Source organism: Taeniopygia guttata, chromosome 8 (genome assembly GCF_048771995.1).
Source record: "Taeniopygia guttata chromosome 8, bTaeGut7.mat, whole genome shotgun sequence".
In the NCBI taxonomy this organism is placed as follows: Eukaryota; Metazoa; Chordata; class Aves; order Passeriformes; family Estrildidae; genus Taeniopygia; species Taeniopygia guttata.
Genome location: NC_133033.1, coordinates 11,152,051 through 11,179,206, shown reverse-complemented (window position 1 = coordinate 11,179,206; position 27,156 = coordinate 11,152,051). Strand labels below are relative to the sequence as shown.

At 38.6% G+C, this 27,156-nt stretch overlaps 1 protein-coding gene across 5 annotated transcripts in view; it reads right to left on the bottom strand.

Moving 5' to 3' along the window:
- The window catches only part of ST6GALNAC3 (ST6 N-acetylgalactosaminide alpha-2,6-sialyltransferase 3), a 274,004-nt gene that overhangs the window by 224,785 nt on the left and 22,063 nt on the right, over positions 1-27,156 (bottom strand). The window lies entirely within an intron of this gene.

Genomic DNA, 27,156 nt, shown 5'->3' with positions numbered 1-27,156 from the left:
TATGAGGTAATGGCACAAGGCACAGCAAGATATGGTGGTAGCTGAACTTCAGTGAGAAATTATCACTGAGACAAGGAATTCTCTAAATTTTAATTCACACATTTTTTGTAATACGAACAATGGATGCCTCATAGACTTCAATCAACAAAAGATACCTGAGCCCAGTGAACAAATGTAACTCACACAATGGTGTCCAGTCTAAGCACAAGGAAAGAGATTAACAACAGAGAAAAAGCCTTCCAGATTGCTGTCTAAATGGTCAGACATTGTAAAATTACCCCAACACTGACAAGCAGCAAAACCAGAAGTTAAAAATTAGGAGAAAAATACATATATATATTACATTCCTTTGTGTAAGGGCATAGAGGTGTGCAAGAAACAACTGGATGTGACACTGAGTGCCATGATGCTGTTGACACGGTGGTGATCAGCTAAAGGCTGAACTCCATGACCTTGAAGGTTTTCTCCAGCCTTAATGATTCTATGATTCCATGGTATGTTAAAGATCAGCCTTAACTTCAGCTGATCATTAGGCCTCACTTCAGCCACATTTGAAGACAGTCAGTCATTCAAAGCAATGACTGAAATTGCAGAGCAGATCTGTTTAGCAGATGCTAACTTATTCATAAACAAATTGCAGAGGGCTGTGATATATTTCACCCAAAGAGCCATGTAAATTTATTCATAACAAACCAAGTGATAACTGAGAATGCTGAAGAGAACATAATATGCTCTTGAGACATGATCAGATGACCACAATAGAAAATGGTAAATTTTTCTAAAATACTGTTCTATCAATAATTTTTGTTATACTCTAAGGAAAGAGTCAGACTTGCTTAAGAAAAAAAGAAAAGTGAGTTTACTAGCAGTTCCCAACACAAATTAAACCGTGAAGGGTTAACACCTTCAAAATCAGATAGGCTTTCTGCCATTAAAGCTCTATTTCTTTCACTTTTCCTTGACTTGTGTTTATCATATAAATACACAAATTTTTAAACTGTGATTAAGACAAACAAAATGAATGGCACATTTTTTCCAACTTTGCCTCTTCAGAAGAATCAGAAGGGTAGGACAGGCTCCCAGGAGAGGGTTTCCCAGCAGGACAGTGTGGCTGCATTCACAGAACACGACAGCATCCATCCATCTCCAGCCAGGGTGCAGTGGGAAGGACCTTGTCAATCACTGTGTCACCACTGGGGCTGTGCCACCACGCCTGGCCCTGCAGCAGGGCCCCACAAGCACAGCTCCATCCTCTGCTGCTGGCAGGAGCTGGTGGCCACAGCTCACTGCTGCTCCCCCCCTGAACTGCACAGAGGATGCTTTACCTGCCCGAGGTCCCACCTCAGTCCTTGCTGACTCACGTGTCTTCTCCTTAAGCAGCTACAGTTAATTACTCATCAGTCAGCACAGTTATGTTCACATCTCTCACTAATTATTAAAGAATACTAATACAGAAGATTTACATGAAAATGGACTTCACTGCCTCGGATAAAACCAGAATTAATCATGCAGAGATCTCCTCTGTGCATTTGTAAATGTTGTAGGGAAACCAGGAAGTCTTGGCTGTGTCCCAAGAATGTGCTCATTGCACTAGAGCTATCTATGTAAAATATGACTTTTTAAGTAGTAGATTAAATAAATACTGCATCCCACAAGTGGAGAAATTTAGAATCTCTTTTCAAGACTCTTTTATAATATTAAAATACTGTTTTTTATGCAAGAAACCCTGAGTCTGGGAAGGCCAGGTAAAGAAAAAGAACCCCCTTGCCACACTTCCCAAATGAACCCAAACAAATTAGTTTAGGCAGAAGCATGAGCTTAAGCAGAGTAGATTCCAGTAAGTTCTCTAGCTCCTGCAAGCAGCACAACTACAAGAGATGACTAGCTCTGAGAGCTTTAACATAGCAGAACTTGCAATTATTTTGTTTCCTATCCCTTCAACATTTATTTCAGTGTTGGAGGATCAACCTAATTTTGAAGCAATTTGGTTCTTAACCACTGAAAATTGCTTCTGCAGTGCCAGAAGAAAAAAAAAAAAGTCCAACTTCAGAAGCAATGTGGAATAAGCAAGACTTATGGTCTTCTGTTTGAAAATGTCAAATAGCTTTTTCAAACTCTTTGGTTGCTAATTACTCCATTGGTTAGCAGATATTTTTGGTTAAGTTGCTGGAAGAGTTACTATCTTTGCAGTCAGGAAGAAAAAAATAATTTTTTTACAACATCTCAATCTGGAGAAAACATGGGCACAACATTAACTTTGTCCTTGAACTCGTGGTAAGGACTGCGCATAAGGGACCACTTGAGGAAGACTAATCCTAATTTCAGCTACCTGAAGGCTGAAAGTGAGACTTGTAAAACGATAATTCCTTCTGCATAGCAAGGCACACATCCTTTCTGACCTCTGATCCAGACTCACCTCTATATCATACAACCGTGTCTCACCCAAATAACTTCCACTAAGCTGAAAGTTATGTACTTCAATTTAGGAATGAAATAATTAGCCTACTGTAACTCCAGGACAGAAAAAGCCAAAGCACCAGTGTTACACAAAGCCTTTGCAATGGCCAGGAGTTAATGAGTAAAAGGAAGTCCAGGCAGTTCCAAAAGCCAAACCACACCTCTGCAGCACAAAGATAAAACGCTCCCAGAGCTCCAGCCAGGCTAAGCCAGAGGAAAAATCTGAATGATCACAGGTCTGAAAGCAAATCACTGCCGAGAGAGGCAAGGGAATTCTCTGCATCAGCTTCCTGGAGATTACACTGACCTGACCTATTTCATATCCAGATGTCAGCTACAACCTGGTTTTGATGCTCCCAAGGAACCCCAATTTCACCAAAGTCAAAATACATAAGAAGTACAGGCAGAGTGCGGAAGAGGAATTCATTCCTGGCAGGCAATTATTAGAAACCATGATGTATGAAATATATCATCATCACATTCATCCAGAGTTCTACATAAAAAAGCTAGTTTCTTTCAGTGTTCACTGGAGGAAAGAAACAGGCCAAGGAACCTTTAATTGCACACCTCCAGTACATATAGATTAAAGAACATCTGACAAACGGAACAAAATAGTTATTTTGAGACAATTTCTCCTTAAACACAGTGATGCAAGGCCACTGTCTGCCTAGGACACTGTTCCATCCCTTGAATGCACTGAAAGCCAACACGAGTCACTAACAACACGTGTGTGACACAATTAGTCTGTTGATATCATTACTGGACTTTTTAGCACCACTTGTTCCAGTTCAGCAGATCCTGAAACACCAATGAGTGGTGGTGATCTGTTATGTGGATAGCTCTGTTTAGAATTGGCTGCACTCTTAGCTGGTGAAAGTGAATCCATTCTCTCACTTTGCTGGGTTTAATGCACACAACACACTTCTCCCTACATTGATTTTAAGGCTTCAAAGCCAGAAATACTTCTTTTATGACTTTTACTTACTTTACATGGATTCATAAGCATACTCATCAAGCACATCTGATATTAGCCCATAAACACATTATCTAGCAAACTGTGAGCAACTCGGGTGAAAGGTGGGAGCTCTGAAAAGTATCACATGCGTATGACACAACTTTCCCAAAGCCATGTCTCATTTAGTCTTTCCATCTCTGCTTCCCTACTTTTATTCTGCCACTAAATTGCCCAACTTCAGCTCCCTCTCAAATCCTCCAGCTCTTTCTCTTCCTCTCTCACATTCAACCAGAAGGCCACCTGCCTAACTCAGGTAGTGGGCTCACAGCCTTATACTGCCTTTCAAATTTGTGCTGCACCAGTTTGCACTTGAGCTCTGTGAGGATCAACAGTGCCAAAAGCACCACTGTGAAGCAACTAAAATGAGAAAATGGGACACCAAAAAAAGGAGAAAAAAAAGAAGAAGCAAATTATGATATAACAGCCCCTGTTTATATGCAAAACATCAGGCAGCTAAACTCAGCACTGTGACATAAAATAGTACTGACATCTGCACTTTCAAAACGTGTGGTCTAATCTCCACTGGAATCCCTAGTGCTTAATCTGCCAGTCACCACACATGGATTTAGTATTTACTGCCAGGTATTAACTTGCAACTGTTTCAAGCATGAAAATCCTGAGGACTGGACAATACAGCTAAGAAAATATGGTTTTTATCAACTCTTTTCACAAAGATGTCCTACGTTGTTTTAATGAATAAAAAAACCAATCCTCCAGACTAAAATTTTAATACTATGCTACGTATTTTGCTAGTATGACCATATAAATATCTCTAAACCAGAGCAAAATGTGAGGCTAAACTCTCATTAAGAACAAACCAAATCACACAGTGCCAGATTAGAACTAAATCTCCTTTACAGTAAGTGGCAGGGAAATTTCTGGAGAGGTTTTTCACCTCTGGACCACACCATCTTCTGTAGTCCAGAAGAGCCTTGAATTTTCACCCCCAGGGTCCCTTTGATTAATCTGGATATAAACCATAAGAAGAGAATGCACTCCTTAGCCATGTTATGCAGGTTTCCATTCAATAAGAAAAGCTTTTTCTTTCCTTCCTACTGTTCTTCTCCTTCTAGAAAGTTGAATAAATAAAATAGATGGCTGCACAAAAGAAAAAACGGGGAAATACTAACTTTTTTAGGAAGGGCAGGAAACAGCTAATCTGAAACATACCTCCAGTCTCTACTTCCTACCAGTAAGATCTGAATTGCACACAGGTCTCTTTGTGCTCCTGTTACAAATATCATACAAATATTGGGCCAGAGGCTCCATTCCTCAACTGCTCTAGTGAAGCACCAGATATACTGAGACTGTGCTGCTCACTGAGCCCACTTGCTAGAAGATGAAGAGACAAACACTCTGGTACAAATACTGGCATCCCACGATTGCGTGACTGACGGTGAGAGAAATAAACTCCCAGCTCTCTCACTAGATTTGGATCTCCTGATTTCCAGGGTGATTTTCCTTCATATTGTCCTGACCTATTCACAGCATATTTTGAATATGCTATATGGCCTACACTAAACTGGCATTTCAGGACGAGGTCTTGGAACTTCCATAGAGCAGCTGTCAAAGTAACTGTCATTTATGGCTACATCACTCATTAGACACTTTCTCCTTGATTGCTATTGGTCATCAAATTTCTCCTCGCTTCATTAATATTTTCAATGCAGAGATCACATGGAACTACATGCTAGAATATGGCAGTTTCTTCACTGTCTAAGGCAGTCTCATATATTTCATTCTACTAAATCCAAATGCCTTCTCTCCCTTCTCATTGCAATAGGTGCAACCAGACAACAAACATTTTTCAGCCAATTCTTGGCAGAGCTCCTTTAAACACGACAGTATTCTGCTTGCCAACTCATTTACCAAATACTCTCTTTTGAATTGGAATGACCCTCACTGCAGTAAATTTTAAAATGTAAATGTAGTCGGCAGGCTGCCTGTATTTGCCCAACTAAGAGCTATACACAGTATATGAACACTTCTGTTCAAGTAAGCAGAGGGCGCAGGACTAGGTGTTTATTTTATTTTTATTGGCGATCGTGTTTCTCTCTGATGGAAGGCTGGAAGCTTAAATAAAAAACCTCCTTGAAGTGAAGGTCAGTACAATCAGATACTCAGAACTCAGGATTTAATTTAGCATATGAAGGTTACTAAAGGAAACCATCAGAAACTACTTTGCACAATGTGACTAACGCAGAAAAGCCAACATACCGATTGCAGCAACAGATTCTTGTACAGGGGGGCTAAAACATTTTAAATGTCAACACAGAATCAGTTTAATTCTCCAGCATCCAAACAGTTGTAAAGAGCAACGCTGAGTTAGTCTGCTTGCTAATTGTGAGGTAACACACCTCAGCACTGGCTCCAGGCAAACAGACCTTTATTACCCCTAGAGAAAAAAGTGGGAGTGTTGGTACCGACTGATGAAATATTTTTCTTGCATTAGGCCGGTATCTAAAACCAAATCAATTCTTAAAAAATATAAAATATAAATCAAATAATTCTGTAAGAACTACAAGCACAAACTCCGCAAACACCATAATCAAAGGTTCCATTCAATCACGCTACAATTTAAAATCATATTTAAAAGTTAATTGTTTAATTCTGCTCTGAAAATATTCCAAAATCATTATCAACTGTATGCAAGCCAGATTTTCACAAACTCAAGCTAGTGCTGTACATAATCAGTGGACTTTTGCCTGCAGTAGCAAAGATAAATAACAACACTGTTCTTGAAGATGTCCCAGGACTTAGTTACAAATTAAATAATACATCACCTTCTTCAGGGAGAAATCACATAGCTAGAGCCCCATGAAATGTTTGATCTCGCTACAGACTAACTGCAGACAGACATCTCTACAGTGTTATTGTTATTGACAGAACTTCCACAACAGGGACACCTAATAAACCAAAAGGATCAATTATTTCTGCACTACATTCCTTACCATCTTGTTTCTCCAAGCCCTTTAGGTAATTTCTTTAGGAGTAATTCAAAGCAATGGCAAAAAGTCCTTGGAGAAGTGTGTTTGATTTTACCAGACTTCTTAAAACTGCCGTGAGCAAAGAAGTGGCATTTCTCAGATACATTCTGTGGTCTGTACAGGACATGCTTACTTTAAGTACCAGCTCCTCCTCAGCAATACCTCTATGAAAGCACTTTTCTTTTGATGGCATGGGATCATTTCAGCATCCCAGGAGAGCAGCACCCCCTCCTTCCCCAGATCCCTCCCACGCTTCCATCCCCAGCAGCTGGCTCCAGCAGGAACACAGCCCAGCACAGCCCATGCACCAAGGGGTACAAGCAGTCACAGATACAACTGCTTCAGGCAGTCTCTGTGCCTGCATCTGTGTGTGGATGTGCGACTTCACTGAGGGCTCCTGCAAAAGCAAATCACTGATAAAATAAAAAAATACCAGCAGTATGTCATTAAATACTTGTCTGCACAAAGTGTCTGATCCCTCACATATAAAATTCTGACATTTTGCCACAGCACACGCTGGTAAGTCCAAACACCTCATCAGAAATATGAAAATATCTGACAAAACTTCTTTTCCTAATTCTTTATTTCACAGTTTCCAATTCAGAACACAGTTCTCTTAAGCCTCATCTTTTATCAGTGCACTAACTTCATGCCTTTTTTAAACCAATGAAATATAGAAGTTGTCTAGACACCAATGTCTTAACTGGCTCTCTTAGATGGCAGTACAGTAGACAAAACTTTCTGATTTATTTGCAGCTGATATGAGATTAATCTGAATTTGGCCAACATAGCAATGAACACAGAGCAGACCACCTCACTTGATCTGATCACCAGAAAATCCACCCAGCACATGCAGCAAACCAACACAGCTGGAAAGCCAGAAACAGGAGGCCAGCTGAACAACAATGGACAGACACCCTTTGGAAGGCATGAAACTGCAGCAGCAGTTCTGGTCTTTGTAAACTCGGAGGGAGAATTCCACACACACAAATCCAAACCTTGCTCAATCTTATCTTTAACTGAGTCAACAGTTTTTCTTTTCCTGAACCTGTAAGCCAAAGCAGATATCTAGTGATCCAACTATGGATGCTACACGACACTCCTTAAATTACAAGTTTAGATTCTATCAGCACTCCAGTAAATATGCTCAACTTCTAGAAATTTACCTCATGAAATCTTGCAATAGAATCAAAACAATAAGAAAGTATCTTTGCCAAATTTTGCCCAACAAAACCGCCATTCCACTCACATGGGTACATAAATGAAATAATTGATCATCTTCCCAACAATGTGCAACATTTACATTGATTGTGCCATTTCAAGAGATTTAAAAAATGCTGTCTTCTTACAGTGAACATAAAAAAAGAGTAATTACAGAACTATTGGATGGAAAACAATCACAGTATTTTAGTTAAAGCTGAGACTAAGTAGTGTAATGTACTCATCTGCTGTCTGTCATAACGAAAGCAGTAATTTGTGCCAATATCATTTACGTATCTTAAATCATTTGGTGCATGATAAACTTCACAACAGCACTGCAAACATTTAAAAAGCTGTACTTTTGTTGGAAATATGAGTTCAGGATTAGGATGGCAAAAATAGGGTGTGATTAAAGTAAGAGAGTTCACTTTCTAAAGTTCCAGGAGGGGTTCAGGGGATGACGTTTCCTTGGAAACTAGTCAGCATGAATAGTTGCACTGTTTAATATGGATTAGATAGCACAGTTACTACAAAGCAAATATAATTATTATTCTTTAAACTGAACAACTGTAGAAAACAAACATTTACAATCTCTAAGAAACATAAAAGGATGTTCAATAGGACAGCTCAAACAGCAAGAGTGCACAACCAGAGCAAAAGAGAAAAGCCACCAGCATCCAGGCTGTGACAGTAATAATGAGAATAAATTCCATGTGTTTCCTCTTGTGCAATGAATGACTGCCACAAGCACAGTTCAGACTTTTATTTGCTTGGTCTCCCTACAGTCATAATTAGTAGGACATGTTTCAGTTGGCACAGGTCTTGGAAACAGGCAGCTTTTCAGGAGAACAAACTTATTTCAAGCCATTTTTCTTCACAAGTACGCCTTTTATAAGGGCCACACATAAGATATTTACCAAGAAGCAAACCTTAGGGGAAAAAAAATGTTTATAAAATATTGGCCAATCATCATGCTTTAAGTGTACAGTTTAGTCCCCAGAAACACCTGCTCCTGCCCTGGAATAAAGTTCTGAATGGCCTTGATTTTAGGATCACTAGAAGCCTCTAATGTCAGCAAAAGGACTGCAGCAGTCACCTGCCCTGCAGACACCCATGCACATGGTTAAGTATTTAAATATGAATTCAAAACACAACCTCCACAAAAAACACGAGTGGAAATCAACCAAAACTAAAGGCTACAGCCAAAGGCAAAAAAATCTCACACAGTTTATGATTAAGTCAAACATAAAAAAAAAATTAAAGTCTGCACAGTTTTCATCATTTCACCTGCACTGTTAAATTACAGAAACCAACAAAAAAGATAAGGAGAAAGAGAATATTTAAATCACTGTGGTTTTCAAGCACTTGAAACTATTACACTTCTGTGAAATAAAATGATAGAAAGATAAAGCTATTCAGTTTTTTAGTCAGAGATAGATCAAAGTCAGCTCTGAACTGCAAGTCTATTTAAATCAGTTTTTGATACAATAAATTAAATTTTCAGATACAGAATACAAAAATTCAATAGAAAAATTGATCTACAAACCCAGAGCTGCGACATGAAACATTTCCTTATTATGAACCACCAAAATAGCTGTCAGCTCTCCTAACAACTTCATGTTAAAAGACACACACAACAGAACAAAAACACCACCATCACATTAAATCCAAGGCCTATATGCAATTACTGCCTTGCCATTTCCTTTTTTTTTAGAAGACATGCAGTTATTTAGTTGAAGGCACTTGATAAGGAAACACTGAATAAGTACTACTAACTGTTGGTGACAGTTTGTTCACATGCTGAAATGAACTTAAATTTCCACATGGGGTGGGATTTTTTGTTTTCAGTGATTAGCAAGGCACTGCATTTTTGTGCAGTATATGGATAGTGCTGGATTTCATTACACTGTGAAATTCAAAACTGACCTCTTTTTATGAAAGAAACTCCATGGAAGATCATAAGCAGGATCTCTTATGACTTGGAGAATATTCTCAATAGTCCATGGAAATTTCCTATCACAAGTAAAAAAGAAAAACAAGACCAAACTACCACCTTTATTAAAAAAAAGTCTTGACAGAAAAATAAATTGCTAATTAACAATTAGCTAACTATAATCACAGACTTACACATACTTTAAAAAAATTACTAGCTTTTAAGCATATTAAATACTAAAACCTAAATGTAGCCAGGTAAATGTTACAGACTCGCATAATACATGGCATCATTTAAAGCAGCTGTCTGGGAGCAGGGGTACATCTGTATGAGAACTGTATTTTAAGCACAATCTATACAGGGTTATGGTCCAGTTTATTTACTGCTGTTACCATGATCTATGGCAGTGTGACAACTGTCACAGTCACAACGGAGTATGACAATGGAGTGTCACACCATTACTGAAAAAAAAATTATGGTAACCACACATTTCTCATTCTCAGCAGTGATCTAGCACAAAGTCTTACTAGAGTACAATTCTCGCAAAATACAGTACTGCTGATGCCAAAATCTATTACAAAAATTTCCAGTGATTTAAGCATAGTTACAGATGGCATTGAGTAAAGAGCTCTAAATCAACTGAACACTCCTCTTAAATACCTGTCATTTAAGAAACAAGATCACAAAGAGGAGGAAAACCCCCAACATTTATCAAAGGTAAATGAGTTTCAGATAGCTTCAATACTCCGTGCTAGAAAGTTACCACAGAGGTGGAGATATGATCTATTAAAACAGAGATGTTATTTATATTTGCTCCTTCTCTAAACTTAAGGCTCATCATTCCAATGCAGAGTTGCCAACTTTCCTCTTGTACGGGGATAAGGAAAGGATAAAAAATGAACCTGCATTGAACATGGGCCTTTCCTGTCCCTTTGACATGACCATGTCCACTGGTTAAATCCTCTACTACCAAGGCAACAGCTGACATCACCACTACAGGAACAGCATCTGCACATAAAAAGCAGTTTTTTATTCCCTAAATAGATCATCTGCTTATCTCACTGTGTAATTAGCAAAATTCAAGAATTTTAAAAACTTAAAAATAAAGTCACAAAGATGGTAAATCTGAGCAAGACATAATTTGCTCACAACGATACAGTAAATTAGTAGAAAAACCCAGTATTTCTGACAATTAATGGCAAAGGTCTTCAAGAGGACCACATAAACTCAACTTTCATTTCTCCCTTATACTTAAGCCATTTCTGGTTTTTGGGGACAAAGTGGAGAATGTAAAACAAAGACTACTAGAGAGCTATATAATCCATTACAAATGTCCACATTTAAGCTTTTATCATTTAAAAATATGTAGATATAAGAATTCGAGTCTATTAAATTGTCCTGTCTTAGGCTGCAGAACTTCTAGAAGTATGTCTTACTATTTTTAACATCTTACCACCCACCTCTTAATGTGTACTGGTCTGCAATAAAGTTGTTCTCCTGACTTAAATGCTGCAGTTTTAAAGTTGTGCAAGAAGCATACTAAATTAAAACATTATTAAAAATAAAGGTAACTAAACCACTGTAATTTATAGGTGCACACTGAATAAAGAGTAACTTACTACCTGCAAAAACCCAAACAAACCAACTAATCTGTCAGTCAATAGTAATCAATCAGGTCTGCTCTCTAGGGTTTTTGGTACTGTCAAAAGCATTTAGGAATAACTCCAGTGACAAAGCCAGAGAAAAACCTTCCAACTTGTCTGTCTAGTGAACACATCTTAAGTAGTAGCAATCAAAATCTTCAACAGATAGTTTATTTGCAGTTCAAAAAGCCCATCAAAGTACTTGTCAAACAATGGACAGAGGACAGCAAACAGAACATCACTTGGATGACATTCCTGATACCTTACTAACTCACAATGAAATGCAGAGGCTTTCCTCACTTCTGCAAGCAGGATATGGAGAACCAAACGAGCATAAATAAAGCCTAAGAGAGATGGAAATCACATTTTTTGTTGGTTTGCTACTTTGTTTTCTTGAGGTATCTTGTTTCTAGATCATAAAAAACCAACCAGATTCTTTTAAAGTTTTACTTTTGTGGGTACTTTTTAATGCCATCTCCCCTTTTACCCTCCATTTCATGATCCCATGTCCATTTGTGAAAACACATAGAAGCTCATGAGTTATTTGTTTGTTATTAAACTTGCAATTTTCAATGAACAGCCAGCTTTCACCAAAAATATTCCCTAAAGTGAGCTACAATTGCAGAAAGCTCCAGACAGGCAGAGAAATTCCTGTTCTTTCAATCTTTCTCTGTAAGCAAGACAGGCTCCTCACTGGTGCCAGGGAATACAAGATGCTGCCCCTTATGATGTTTGGAGTAATATCTGAGGTTGTGCCTCTGCTTGTGCCTCTTCCTCTCTCTGCCATTCTCACTTCAGCAAACCTCCCACTGGAGTCAATTAGAATTTTGCTTGAGTAAGCACTGCAGGGTATGGCCTGTTGGCATTAAATAAGTCATCATTTTTAATTGGCATTTTGAGTTCCATCAAACTACAGACTCTACCTCACACTGCCTTAGTAAATGTTTGCACAGTGTAACAATTTGGATCATGTTAACATTCGCAAGTGATCCAAATATACACTGTACAAACACTAAGGTTAGGCCAGTTATTTCAGGACAAAAGATACCAAGATCTATTCTTCTTAAATTAGTATGTATTTTGAAAGTCATAAGACAGCCTGAAGTTATTTATTTTAGGGCATGCACACATTTCTTTTAGATAATTTGGTTGAGTGCCAGTAAGTATTGTACATACGGAAGACCTTATAAAAGCTTGCTTTATCAGTAAATTCATCCTAAGCCTCTTTTTAAGTGTAACATTATTCATCTTGAAAAGGCTGTAACAGCATGCTCACCACTTTTCATGATTACACTAGCTGCTATCAAAACACCCCAAAAGCTCTCATTATTAGGATTTTCTCACCAATATCACTACTCCTCCCTCTTCAAAAGGGATATTTAAACAATTTGGCTTGTGTTAGCTGTATTACACATTTAAGATGTCTATACTTTGGAGCGTGTGGGACTGAAATTCATATGAACCTCAACAAATGTTGTAGAACATAACATCAGATTTTAAAAATTTATTTTTAGGATCCTAAACCACTTAGCCTAATAGCATTCTGAATATGTGAAGGACAAACTACACACTATCTTGCTTCTGTTACCTTATGTGGAAATACATGGAAAACACTAAATTACTCTAACATTCCTATTTTTTCTCCCAGTTTCTTCAAACAAACAATCACAGAGACTTGAGTGAATCTTACAGTAATCCAGAAAATGTTTTTTTTTAATCCCCCCTCAAAGGAAGTACCCATTTCTTGGAGCACAAATCTCTTTCAAGCACCCTCATGCTCAATTCCTGATGCATATTCAGGATTAATGACAGCTAAGACAAAGAAGATATTGAGGTTGTAAAAAATTAAGTCATGCTTACAGAGAATGGGTAATTAGAAACTTAAAGGAACATATTTGCTATGTATACTGTGTTTACTTTACAGACAAAAAAAAAGTGAAGGAAAAATACTTTTAAAGCCAAAAAGAGTAGATTGTTTCTGTAGCATTCTAGAGTTAAAATGCAAAGTACAATCAGTCCCTTAGTAAAACTGAATCTGACACCTCTTTTCTATTGAGATTAGGAATTATCATTTTGCAAACCCACAATTTGAAGCATCAGTGTCAACCTGTCTGGAATGCAATTTAGATTTTTCAGTAACATAAAATGCCTACTCTTCTACAGTCATTAGTAGCTGGCATAAACAGTCTGACAGTACTGAAAGTGAAGGCCCCGACAGTTTGCAGCACTAATCCAGTATTTTGCCAGTAGCTCTAGAGCTCTCAGAGGGGCAGAAGAAACGCATCTCTTTAACGACAATCCCTATTATTTTTAATTTTTGTACTGATGATTTGCAAATCCTTTTCTGGGACCAACCTGATTTTTGTTGAAGAGCTAGAAAACACACAGTGGAGGTAAGAATCACTAACATTTATGCACATGATTTATTTTCTTCTAATTAAAAAAATTAGCTAATTAGATTAGCATTTATTTCTTAGAGATTAATCTAAAAACAACCAGAGAAAAAAATATTTCTTTTGAAATGTAAACGTCTGAGATCTCTCGTTCCCTCTAGTGGCCACTGCAGCTTAGACACAGAATTCAAAAATGTATGTGAACTGCATCCTTCCATTTGATGTATGTAACCAGACTGAGCTCTGCCGTGATGTCGCATTTTAAGTGGAACTCCCTGAAGAAATCAATGGGGAATTCTGCTTAAAAAACAGTAGCATATTATGCCCTATAGTTGCCAAAGGAAGATTTCTTCCCTGCAGGGACAAAATGAAGGTCATTCTCTAGGAAGAGTGCACTAGGGCTGGGCTCAAAGTAATTGAAAATTACATTAACATTTTGATTGTTTCTCATGCCTGGGCCTCAGATCAGAAAATATAATAGAGATTTAGGAAATGTGAATAAAAAAAGAACTGGTGCAATTCATGGTGAAAAGCACATAATGTAAAACAAATAGGAAAAAGCAAGCTGCTTTTTAAGAAGACTCACTTCAATCTGAAATATCAAGAAGCTGGAAAACCTTCAATCTATTCCTCCTTTACAAAAAAAATCTGTGCCTTGTGCTTACTGTTATGTTTGAAACTCCTTTGAAAAGGGAAAAACACTAGTCTAGGAGTAGAACAGCAACATGTGAACATAACATCTAATTACTTAGGTTAAGGGAAGAATATGGCAAGGTATCAGAGAAATTTCAATCATGAACTCAATTCTTCCCAATCAAGATAAAAGGGAAACTTAGAGGACTGTAATATATGTAAAACAGAGTAATTCAAACTGTTATTGCTAGTTTCCAGGCTAAATACAAGCACTGTGAGAAAAAACAAAACAAAACAAAGCCCTGGATTTTACAGTTCCTGTTCACGGTGGATTAAAGATTGAAGATAAATAAAGTGATCGATTAACATAGTGAAGGAGTGGCTACTACTGAAAGTATTAAGATATTATTAAATTGACAGCAAATGATACAAAGTCAGTTCTGATAGCCTCATTTTAGAAGAAAAAGAAGAATTGGATTTCTATGGCAGCAGCACATGTAACCGATTAAAATCTGGAATTAGCCTGCTTATAAAGGAAACATGAGACTGGACTCACAACACTGGAAGTTTGATTAAGAGCACGAAAATAGCTAATCTGAAATACACCTCCATTAAAGACCCGATTAGTAATTTGCAACTTAAAATGCCTCTGTCTGCCTTGAAAAAAAAAAATTGAGTAAGCATCACATAGGATCTCTATACAGAATCATTGGAAAATACTTTTGTCCTAATGCAAGACTGTAAAGTATCACTTAAAATATCATTCTCACTTCAAAGTATCACACATGAAAAAAAATGGAAATTAAATGGGGAATCCAGAGAATGATAAGCAATGAGAAAGATCAGACCAGAGATTCTAAAAAAATATTGGGAAAGGCTAGGGTAAACGCTTCCATTAATTTGAAGGAGAGATGACAATGTGATATGCTTCAAATACACAAAAGTACAAGCAGTAAAGGGATTAAGTTTCAGCAGGACCGATAAGGACAACATTTTCAGACTGTAATGAAATACAACAGTTTAGCCTGCAAGGTCTGGCTTATTGAAGGTGTTAGGAACTAGTTAGACATCACCAGCCCAAAGGAGCAAATACAGCTGATCCTGCCTTCGGGCAAGATCACAGGGGTGATGGCAGAGGTCCTGTCCAGGCTTGTAAGCCTATCAACAGGTGAAGAACAACGCCAGTCACTGAATCTGAAAGACAGAAGATAAGAAGCAAAACAAGTGAATTAACAGCAAATACTCTTTAACACATTAGCTTACTAGGCCACAGAACTCATTACCAGGGAAAAATAGAGGTTGAAAGTTAAATACCTTCCTAAAAGCAATCACCCACATTTACAGTCGTTGAAAAATATCCTCAAATTTACCCGGACTGTACAGCTATAGCACTAGTAATGGGATTATTTATGGTTGTTTACCTGTTAATTTGGCAAAACAAAGGATAGTTCAGTGGAAAGGTAAGTGAGGGTAAAACCGATTCCCTCCACAGTTTTCTGCCCCGAAAGACAGAGCACTAATCTGCATGCCCAGACATTAGGAGAAAAATACTGACTGTCTCAGTACTCACAAAAGACCTAGAAGAACACTGAATTGCAAAACTAATGATTAACATCTGTGCTTAACTATGTGCTCTACTAAGCACAAGTTCTCCTTTAAAAACAGTGCAGGTAGGAGGTAACAAATTCATGGGAAAGGGTGTGCATTTCTGGAGAACAGGAAGAGTCTGCTCCCATGAGCCTCCAAAAAAGTCAGAACCAGATTTAACACATTTGTTGTCCCAGAAAGTCAGTGTTCTCTAACCAACACTTAACATTTCTTAGCGTGGGAACTGGTAAGAAATGGGTGATGTCAATTGACCTACACTGTCTTTATCTTCACATCACCCAGTTCAAGTTCTAACCAGGCTAGCCAGCATTCAAATGGCATCAGACCTAAGCAACAACAGATGAGACAAACTGAGTAAGAAATGGAATTTCCACCTTTCACAAGTGTATCGCCACACTTTATTACTGCCTTCCAAGTTCACCTACAGGCCAGATATCCTACCTGTGTTTTGACTGTACCCAAGACAGTGATCTTGGCTGAACACGCTTCAGTTTGCACTTTTGGTGCAAACCAAAAAGTAAAAAAAAAAAAAAAAAACAAACTCAAAAGCCCCCCAGCCCAATACCAAAAAAAAAAAAAAATCCTTACAGCACAACCTTCCTGCTGTGGTTTTCTGTGGAGATTCTGGTTTCTCAATGTTTTTTTCCTACATTAGCCTAAAAGCAGAGGTTTTTTTCCAGGTTCTAGAAATGTAACAGTGCTTTCCCAATGTAAGGATTTGCTTTGTCAAAAAATGAAAACTAGGTCACGTTTCTGACTGACATTACTCAAACACTACATCTTACACGAGAGTAAACATCCACTATTTACATGGCTGTTAACAAAATCTGCATGGTTATGCTGTTCAGATTCATTGCCAATCATTCCTTCTCACCGAGTGGATTTAGTGGTTAGAAGTCATAATAAGAAGAGTTATTTTTATTAATTACTCTGCGGGTAAATGTAGAAGGGAGACACTGCTTTCTAAGGCTCGGAGACTGAACTCTAGTTAAAGCACCAGAGCTTTGAGAACGGCACATTAAAATACACATGCATGTAAAAAGAGTCCTAACAGAGCCTAATATTTCCTTTAAAATTCCAGGAGCGCCCTCTTGTGTGAGACCTGTCAGGCACTGGAGTTCCAAAAGTGCAACAACGTAATTACATTCCCTCTTATCACCCTCTAACTTTGCCTGTGTCTGACAGGCAATTTTTTTTTTTTCAACCTGTTTTACTGGATTTCTATTCTCACGGACACATGAGCAGGCAAAGTCAAAGCCAAATCAGTGCAAAATAATCTATTCCTTATATTGTCTCCTAAATAGTTTCCTCCAGTGTTTCCCTACTCAGCTCTGCAGGAGTGATACTTCCTCCAGGCTGCAGCATTGGCACATACCAGACCCTAATAAAAATAATAAGAAAATACCAGCTGACACTTTGAAGCTGATAGGAAAAAAACTGAAAAAATTAAATTCAAATTGGGAGGTGAGTGAACAAGGGACTCAGCTTGCTTTTCACTATCCATTTTCAAATCAGTCAGCAACTGGAAATTTCCAGAAAATAATGGCCTATTTACACTGGAAATAGCAAAGCATCTTTTGTTACAGAGGAAGATGAAGACTGAAAGGCATCTCAGACACTTGCCCAGAGGTAACATACAGACTATTGCTACAGATGCCAGCAGCCAGAGCAAAGCCAGATTTACCACGGAAATGCACATTTTAGAGCCGCTATCAACACCAAAAGAAGACCCAGAGCTACTGAGGAAGAGTGGCAAAAATAAATTGGGAAGGAGGCAGATGGAAGGACCTGAAGTGAAGGTAGAAAGAGAAAAGATGACAGGGAGAGGAAAGGAGTTTACAAGTTGAATCCACATAGAACATGAAATCCTCATCACTAGAGTTACTCATTCTTTTAATTCTGTGCTTGACTTCTCATAGCAATTAAACTGAACGTCCTTGACAGCCTGTCTTCTGTAGCAGCACAGAACTGAAACTAGACATCACCTTCAGCCCTTTATGGTCCCCCAAAGTATTTTAATTTTCTAAATTGGAGATTTATGGAAATGCTGACATTCATCTCTCAGTTAAAATGTTATCATGTTGCTTACAAATACAGACTTCTTTTCTCGTTTTAGCTAGCAGGTTGACAAGACAGGCTTAGCTGCTTTCTAATCATTTCCCTGCACATGATGGGCTCTGAATTATGTAAGCTTTATCATCTTAATGCTTACATCTCTAAAAGCATCTGGTCACAGACATGCTTTTGCTCACTGCATCTTTAAACAACAGTGGTAATAATTAGCAACTCTTGAGCAGCCTGATTAACATATGAATGGAGAAACAATTGAAAATGCAGCTGAATTAGGACCCAGCAAACATTCAAGTCCAAAATTACAGAATCTTTAACAACAGATGTCATTCAAAAGTATACTTACCACCACACTATTACATTAAATACCACTAACAGCAGGCTCTAAATTGCACCTCAAGACTTCAGGTTTAATTGAAGAGACTTCATAGTGCTGGCAACCTCTTTTCCTTTGCAGACACTTAATAAGTGAAACTCAAGTCAGGTTAGTATGCTTCCAGCACCCTTATTAAATTATTATTCCTAAAAATAAATGCTTTTTGTCTCATGCTTGTCTCTTCACAGGTATCAAAAAGTGAATCTTCATGTAAATAGATTTGCATTTATGTCGACAAAACTACTAAAAATACCCTTGATGTGACTGAGAATCGACAGTTATTAGAAATGTTACCATTCATTATAAGTGAAAGAGAACTGACAAACAACCATTTCTCATATCTTAAAAAAAAAAAATTAAGACACAAGCTAGGATGCTGCATTGTCCTACTGAATGACAGCCACATTTGTTTCTCCCTTACACTTCAAGGGGCTTCTACAGGACAAAGCTTTTAAAAAGACAAAACAGTTAATAAAAACAAATATGAAGCGTCATTATTTCTAACTCTGATTTAATTATACTCAACTGAATTAAATGGGATGTCATGCTGCAGAGCACTGGCAAAGGGCTAAAAAAGGCTAACAGAAAATACAAGTTCTGTCATCCTTGATACTCATTTTTGTAAAACAGCAATGAAACCAGGCCTTGAAACAAAATTACTGCAGACACCCTTTCATGCAGGAGGCTAACCGTGAAAATCAGAAGAAAGACAACTGCAACTCAATGTGGGCTCTTCTACATCAGAATGAGCATGTGGAATAATGATCAGCTGCAGCCACCAGTGCACACAGGCTGGATCTAATGAATAACAATGCACAACTTCCCCACAGTCTGCTCTGATATGGGCGTGTCTGTCATCAGAGGGACTCCCAGAGAGAAAATACTACACATAAACACCAAGGTGTGTTAAGAGCTATCAATAACCAAAAGTGTTATCTGCTTTACAAGTGCCTCTATATGCCAGACCCCCTCACTTCCTTTCCAGATTCCTACATTAATAACATGGAATTTCATTAAATCTTCAGGTAACTGCTGGCCATTAAGCCAAGACACTAAGACATTCCTCTCATCCCACAAAGGATGAATTCTAATGAAACATATGTACAGGTGTTACCCATTAATAGTCTTTCCTCTCTGCCCATATCCTCAGTGTTGTAAGGCCAGAAGTAGGATAGGATCAGCCCAAATATTTACCTCCCTTTCTCTCATACACACATCCATCCTTCATTACTACATGTTTTCTTCCAGACTTTGGTAATATTTAAATTTAGTGTGTTACCTCTGAGAGGCAGATAATAGCATATGTAAATTATTTCTGTCAAAAACAGTGAAGCTTCATTTTTTATTAGCAAGTTTATCATCTTGCTTTCTTCCAATCCATTTACCAAAATGTAAATTATGTCCTCCAAACTTTCAGGTTTTATTTGTAGAAGTATTTAGTCACCTGAGAGCCACAGCAATATTTTAATATACCTCTATAATGCCTTCCTGGTTTTGCTTAAAGCTTGGGACAAAAGACAAGGAAAAAAAAAAGAACTAAGGAATAAAAAAAAAACCACCAAAAAGCAAAAAAAAAATTTAAAAAAATTTAAAAAAACTAAAAAAACTTAAGGTGGAATTAAAAAAAAAATAAAGAAAATAAGTGAAAAGGGCAAAACAAATGTCAACACACAGAACTTGTGGACTGTCTCCCAAGCCACAGTAACATTCCTCCAAGACTTCAGAGACTGACAGACAGCACATTATGAGCAGCACCAACCACTCAAAGATTTTTGAAGCCCAGTAGTGTCATTGTCACCAGCTGTCTGAAACAATTCCCCTGGCCTTGAGTGTCCCACAGCACAAGGCACAGAGCTGTCTTGTCTCTCCTAGGTCTGCTGCCTCAGCAAATCCAGCTTACTCTTTTATTTCTTTTCTAAGCAAAATCCAAGTTGGGTCACTTCCCCAGGAATGAAAATTGGAGTTTAAAAAGCATCTGAATTTTTTTCTCCTGAATACACTCTAAACAAGAAGCTAAGAAATAATTTTCTCTTTATACAAAGGAGAGTATTTAAGGCTTTAGTAGACAGCAGCTTAGATCATCCCAGCAATCAATCCCAACCACCAAAATCTAGGTCAGAGAAACGGAATGGATGTCAGAGAGCTTCCAAGAATGAAACATTCATTTGTTAAGAATTATGGAAAAAGCTTAAGTCCTGGTTAGGACAAAGGTCATATTAAAGCTGCCAAGTGGAAATATAAGAGTTATCTGGAAAATAACCTCCTTCCAAATCCTACATGCAACAAATGCCTTTGAGAATTTGTCAAGAAACAATGAAAAGGAGATTTTGCAGGGTAAATAAATAAATATGCATTGCCATCTTGGAGCTGTAAGTAAATATTTATTGCAGTGATCACAGGCTTCACCAAGACCACCTCTGACATTATTTCAAGATTAATAAAATTAGATGCAGTATTTTACTTAGTTAGGAACTTCCTACTAGGACAGAATATAGCTGCTGTTACAGACAGGTGTCTCTTGGACTTAAAATGGCTGAAAGCAATGTGAGACTTAGAAGTGAAGACACAATACAGTAAATTAAGGTAATATGCATTATTTTGTTTTCCTTCCTGCTGCAGCAGGAATGTAAAACCTTCCAAGCCTGTTCCACATCAAGACTACTCCGTGAAAGTACCTCAAGCAGGCTCTGCTCAATTTCTCTGAACACAAAGCTCCAGGTGACCTAGAAATCCACATGGATATTGCATATCCAACACTGATCACACTTTCAGAAATCAGAGCTCCTGTGTGGGACTGTTGACAGAACACCAGCTACTAGAATTTTCTTAGTGCTCTGAGCACCTGTCCTGGAAGGTGAACAGGACAGGTGAGTTAATTGAAAATTCCAGTTATTGAGAAGTATCCTAACTGGTCCCTACAGACCTTTAACAGATCTTAAGCACAATATGGAAAAATTGCCATGCCCACTATTCCCTCAAGCCCAAATTAAACCTACAAATTATAGTTAATTGCTTACATGTGCCTGGGGGTGGAAGGAAGGGCACCCACCTACAGCCATTTACGCTCTTCTGCTGGAAAAACAGTACCCAGAAACCCACTCCCTGCCAAAGGAACAAAGAGCTCTGAGCTCCAAAAACAACATGTACAAAGGCTCCTGAGTTGTCAGCATTAGGAAAATCCACAAATGCCAGAGGTTTATGTCCAAAAAGGAGACAGAGGATTCCTGCACCTCTGTTTGAGTAAAGGGAGAGCCCACCAGGGCACACCTGCGGGGTTTTCTCTCTTGAGGATTCGGAGTTCTTGTCCTGAACTCCCGGCCCATGGTGCTCTCTTCCTTCCCCCATGATGAGGTACTGGGAAGGTACAGCCTTCCCAAATTACCCACCACATATTCCCCCTTGAACCTGTCATTTTACCCCAAAGTTCAGAGGTTCAGGCTTGTACAGACCCTTTTCCAGGAGCCAACCTGCCTGGGCTCTGCAGCAAACCTGCTCAGCAAACCTGCTGCCCAAAGTCAGCAGAGCCATTCAGACCCATTCCAAAGACCCAAACACCCACACCCTCACCCATCCAGTGCCTTGTAAAGAATGAGCTTTCCTCTCACCAGCATGGAGTTTCTTCTGCTCACCACGTGAAAGCAAAACAATGGAGCCTGCTGTGCTCCTTGTGTTTCTTTACAGTACAAAACAGAATCCTCCTGGCCAGTCCTCATCAGAAAGCCAGACACTTCCAGAATTCCTCCAAAAGGGATCTGCATTGCAAGGACAGGTTACAGGGCAGCTGTTCTTAAAAACCCCCATTTTATGTGGCACACAGAAAAGCTTTGCTGTAGGCAAGAAGTGAGGAATCTAGGTCACACCTTGCAATGAAAAACATAGATATTTAAGGGATAGAAAGGTTTTGAGGTGTTCCATACTATTTTAAAACCATGCCATTCTGTATGGACTCCTGTGAAAAAGATCTTCAATTTGCTCACAAGCAGAATGTAAAAAAAGGAATTACTTTACACTGATCTTCCACTATTCTCTCAAAACTTCTCAGACACTTGCTTGGGGGTTGAGTTTGGGGGGGGGGGGGGGGGGGTTAAGTTGGTGGCAGTAATTTGGGACAGTTTTTTTTGGGTTTTGTGTAGGACTTTTTTCAGCTAAGTATGTCCTCGAGTAGGGACAGAAGACAAAACTTTTAGAACAAGAAAGGTCAAGTCACTTGACCCCATCCACAGAGACTGGAATGGAGGATGCCTCTCCTTGGTCCAGAGTTCCATTTTTATAAATCTAGACTTGCCATGGCACTAAAATAAATGCACAGCTATATAGCATTATTGAACTGGAACAGAGAATATTTTTTGTGGACAAGGGAGCTTCAAAATACATATATAGATAGATCTGTTAACTACAACTCTTCTCCATTATTTCAAAGACATTCCTATCATTCTTTTTTCTGGACTCTGTTTTTCATCAACAAAACTCTTCTACCAGGGACATGATCTAGTATCAGTGGGTATAGTAATAAAAAGTGGTTTCATAACCAATTTTAATTTTCCTTATATGCCAAATAATCTCTAAATTGCTGTCTGGAAAGCTTAAGCTTTTGAAATATTTAGAAAAAGATCAGAGAGTCTAATTGTAAGGGTTAACATATTTTCTAGACAGTGGGAGGCTATAAACCACTGCTCACAAGCAACAGATATTGATGTTTATCTCTTTATTTAATGTGCCCAGCATTGAAGCATTTATATCCATTAGATGCCACAATTTCATCTTCCTGACCAATATGTGACTTGAAAAAACAGCTTGAAGGTTACAGACACTATTTTCAAGTTTGCAACAGAATAATAACTTTTCAAATATTCTCTAATACTTAAATGTAATATATGACCTTTGCAGTGTTCTACTATTTATTACAATACTCTACTATTCACTATTTCTTAATGCAGACACACATGAAGACAGTTTAATACCAGTATTATCAAAAAAATTAACACTTAAAAACCACAAAGAATCAGCAATATCAAAATTACTTAAAGAATGCCCTTTTTTGTTTACAAAATGCTGCCTGGCTGATTCTCATGATAAAAGAACATACTATTCTCTAAAACAATTTGGTAATGGAGGAGTTAATTGAGAAAAATGAATACAAGCAAATTATGTCATATTTACAAAAACAACCTGAATAAGGATTAAAATATAGGAATTTCCATCTCCCAGCCTAATGGTCAGGTAATGATAACGTGGGTTACTTACATAGCAACAAAGTTCCTGTCTCCAAGGGTCACATTTGGGGCTTTAATGTACATCAACCTCTTTAAATACAACAGGAGCTACATAATATCTAGCGATGTTATCCAGGTGAGTGTCACATTTAATCAGATGGAATGCTACAGTATTATTTTCCACACTCAAAGTTTTCAAACAACTGTCTTTTACTGAAAGAGAAGCTCCTCTTCAGGTAATAGTAGACTTCCCTGGAGCACACAGAGAAACTATGCCGAGTATCTTCCTTCCCCAGGTAGCTGGGGAAAAGGTATTTACAGTGGTATGAAGAGGCTAAGGAGGGATAGTTTTTCAGTGTCCATTTCAAGAACAGAAATAGGATGCACCAAGTGAATTTAGAGGTGTTTCCTGTGCATGTGGCAGTCCTTGGCACAGGACACAATAAAACTCTGTGGGCTCGTGAGCAGGTTGTGCAAGTTCACAGAGTTCATTAAGGGTTACGGAATAAACAGAAAGCACTGCAGGCTCAGGAGGTCTGCCCTCCTGGATTGCTGAGAGCTGGAAGACAGCAGGGGAAAAACTGTCTGATTCTTGCTTTGATTTTTTATTTCTGCCAAGTAGGCCTTTGGTCTCACCTTTCATAGCCAGGCTTATACGTGCATTAGCGTAATCCCCCTCATTATTATTACAGTGATATTCTAAAGTGCTCAGGATGATTGGAGCACCAAACTCCATAAGCACAGGGCTAGAGCTGCTTCTGAGACGAAAGGAATCAATGCCTTGCTGGTAGCCCTAAAGCACCTGCACAGAAATGGGAACAGGAGGGCTCAGATCTCCACATCTCGCTGCTCAGAGCACCCCACACAACAGCTCTAAAAAGCTCAGTCATATCTACAAGTACCTGTTTAAACTAGCTCCTTCAAAAATAAACACCACTTCAGGTAAGATACTTGAAAAGCAACTCAGAGGCCTTGGGAGCCTTACAAATAACACACAGGCTCCTATGATCTAAATTCTCACTGATGTCAGAGAAATAGAAATCAGGCACCAAGGATATTTCTTATTGTCTGCCTAAATGCTTAAACTGCTTTTCAAAAATGAGACTGACTCCCAGCAATCCTGCAAAATTTTTTTAAACCCCAAGCACAGCAGGCTTTTGTATTGTTACCCTTTGGGCCAACATGATGCCATCTTCAGTACTTTATGCCTAGCCTTATCAGTCCTGGCAGGGCTCTGGCTTCACAGCTTGAAAATCTGTGCAGAGAAGAACATCTGGCAGCAATCTGAATGTGGCTCCTCTTCAGCTGCCTGATTAACCGTGCACGCTGGGCTTGGATACCCACTATCTCTGACTCCTCCTTATGCCTCTCACGAGGCTCCCTGGAGAAGGACAGTAACAAACCACAAAAAAAAAACCTCAAATTCATAGAGCAGTCTCTGCAACTGATTAGTATTTTCAGCTAGTATTCCTAATTTCTAAGATTCAAGGCCTGGATTTCAGTTTTTCTAACAACAGTAGATGTATGACTGGCAGAAGCAGGCTCATAAAGAAGGAAAAAAAAACCAAATCTGTTCCCTCTGCTCTCCCTACAACACCCTCCATCCACACCCTGGCATCGAGACTGACAAAAATGCCCAAGAGATTACCTGGAGAAAAAAAAAAAAGCCAAACAAGAAAGCCCAGAGACTGCAGTTGCTATGAAATATGTCCTACATAATACAAAAATATTGACACCACTCCCAGCCATCTTCTGGGAATTCTGTGGCAGATGGGAAGCTCCTGTGGCACAGACATACATCTACCAGAGACTGGAGAGACCAGGACAATGTAGATTTTACCACTGTGCTGTGTGCACCTTTCACACACATCACCACACTTCTGTGTAGTCTCTACAATCAGGAACCAAAGAGCCTTTTCTTCCGTTCATCACCTTAATTCCTATCTTATATAAAAGCAAAATTCAGTTTGTGGTAGGAACATGTAGAGCAATAGACAAATCAGATCCAAGGAAAAGAGCAGGGTGGCTGAAAAATTAAACAGAGTGAGAACAGCTGCAAGACAGATAAATCTGTAGCAAATAAGAGCCTTCTCAATGTAACATCTGGCAATACCACACCACCTTAATAAGGGGAGAAAGCAAGGCAAGAGCATAAATCAAGGATCTAAGGTTTCTGAGATGGGTTAATAGAACATTCACAGAAGAAATGAATAAAAGGCCCAAGGTGAAATCTAACCCAAATAATGTCACTGTTTCAAGAAGAACTGCACACAGTTGTGTTGACACTGCTGAGAAGATGACAAATCTCTTAATCTATCAAGCACAAATATTTTCTCATGCAATCAGACATCCAAGACTTCTTATCCCATTGAGCTTCCTTTTCTGCTAGCAAGAGGATTAAAGTCCAATCTACTCATGAGCTTCTTCCCATTGACTTTTATGAGCTCTGGGCTTATGTATCATGACCAAGATATGTTGTGCAGCATTTGTCTTGTCACCATCCAAAGAGAAAATTATTTCAGGCTTTTGCATATCCATTTGCTGAATCAGAAAGAAAGCAATTTTGCTAACAGTAGTAGAAAATAGCTGGGAGGAGAGAAGACAAAAATTAATTCTAGACCTTAAAAAGCCAAATTACTGAGCTATTCAGTCAGTAATTGACACACTAAAATATAATAAGGAGTCCTAAAGACTGAATTCCCTGAAACCACCTGAACAGCCTTTACATTCCAACAGGAGAGGAAAAGGGGGAAGGAAGTCAGGACAGAACAAGACAGCCTTGCACATGTATAACCAGACCAGTATCAAACTGGCTGGCTGGCCATTTTGTTTTAGTGTACAAAGAACTGAACACAACATCCTGGATTAATTCAAATTATGACCAATGAAATGAAAACGGGTCCAACAATTTCCTGTGTTCTCACAATGCCCATAAGATAAAATCACAGTACAGTCAAACTAGAATTCAAAGGTCTGAACAGGAGAGAGTATTTCTCCTCCATGCTTGAGCTACCTGAGCTTTTCTCTGTGGTGGCCAGTGAGACCACCCAAGGGAACGGCCTGAGTTGGGCCAGAGGAGATTTAGGTCACATATTAGAAAAAGGTTCTTCACCCAAACAGTGACTATACCCTGGAACAGGCGCTCCAGGGCAGTGGTCACAGCGCCAACCTGACAAAGCTCAGGCAGTGTTTGGATAACGCTCTTGGGCACATGGTGTGAATTTGGGGGATGGTCCTGTGCAGGGCCAGGAGTCAACGATCCTTCAGGGTCCCTTCCAACTCAGTTGATTTGGTGATTCTGTGAACTCATTAAATGAAAGGGATCCAATTTTTTACAATGTTCCTTTACTTAAAGCACTTCTTCACTCCTTCAGATAAAGTGAAGTGCCTGCATTTCCATGCTCTTTCTCAATAATGGTAACAGTGCACTACCTTATGCTTCCAACACTCTCAAGATCTGCTGCCTCTGCTTCCAGGGCAAAGTTATAAAGTATTTTTCATGTTTACTCTTATTTCTTCTGTCTTGCATGTGGTGTTACATTTACAATTTTGTATACCCTCTCCAGATACAGTCCTTGAAAAAATATTTTGACATTGTTTCTGCTTCCATACAACTCCAAATTAATTT